The following is a 1,075-nucleotide window of genomic DNA, read 5'->3' as shown; positions in this document are numbered from 1 at the left end:
GAAGACGGTTGTGTCTGAATTTTCTCAAAAGTTCACTAAAATCACAAAAAGTTTTGACTTTTCTGGCGTTGGCAAATTTTGTGCAGAAAACGAGTCTTTTCCCCCAAATGCGCGATACTTTGAAAGATTCGTAACTTGGAACCAAAAGCAAAAAGGCAACTTGAAAATTTTATAGTTCAGAGAAGACGGTTGTGTCTGAATTTTCTCAAAAATTCATTAAAATCACAAAAAGTTTTGACTTTTCTGGCCTTGGCAAATTTTGTGCTTAAAACGAGTGTTTTTCCCAAATGCGCGATCTCTTTAAAGATTCGTAACTTCGAACCAAAAGCAAAAAAGCAACTTGAAAATTTTACAGTTCAGAGAAGACGTTTGTCTCTGAATTTTCTCAAAAATTCACTAAAATCACAAAAAGTTTTGACTTTTCTGGCGTTGGCAAATGTTATGCAGAAAACGAGTGTTTTCCCCCAAATGCGCGATACCTTGAAAGATTCGTAACTTCGAACCAAAAGCAAAAAGGCAACTTGAAAATTTTACAGTTCAGAGAAAACGGTAGTGTCTGAATTTTCTCAAAAATTCACTAAAATCACAAAAAGTTTTGAGTTTTCTGGCCTTGGCAAATTTTGTGCTGAAAACGAGTGTTTTCCCCCAAATGCGCGATGCCTTCAAAGATTTATAACTTCGAACCAAAAGCAAAAAAGCGACTTGAAAATTTTACAGTTCAGAGAAGACGGTTGTGTCTGAATTTTCTCAAAAGTTCACTAAAATCACAAAAAGTTTTGACTTTTCTGGCGTTGGCAAATTTTGTGCAGAAAACGAGTGTTTTCCCCCAAATGCGCGATACCTTGAAAGATTCGTAACTTCAAACCAAAAGCAAAAAGGCAACTTGAAAATTTTACAGTTCAGAGAAGACGGTTGTGTCTGAATTTTCTCAACAATTCACTAAAATCACAAAAAGTTTTGAGTTTTCTGGCGTTGTCAAATTTTGTGCAGAAAACGAGTGTTTTCCCCCAAATGCGCGATACCTTGAAAGATTCGTAACTTCAAACCAAAAGCAAAAAGGCAACTTGAAAATTTT

This window comes from Dendroctonus ponderosae, unplaced genomic scaffold (genome assembly GCF_020466585.1).
Source record: "Dendroctonus ponderosae isolate FM_Combo_2020 unplaced genomic scaffold, Dpon_F_20191213v2 Dpon_F_20191213_9, whole genome shotgun sequence".
NCBI classification, from domain to species: domain Eukaryota; kingdom Metazoa; phylum Arthropoda; class Insecta; order Coleoptera; family Curculionidae; genus Dendroctonus; species Dendroctonus ponderosae.
Note: the sequence above shows the minus strand (reverse complement) of the source record.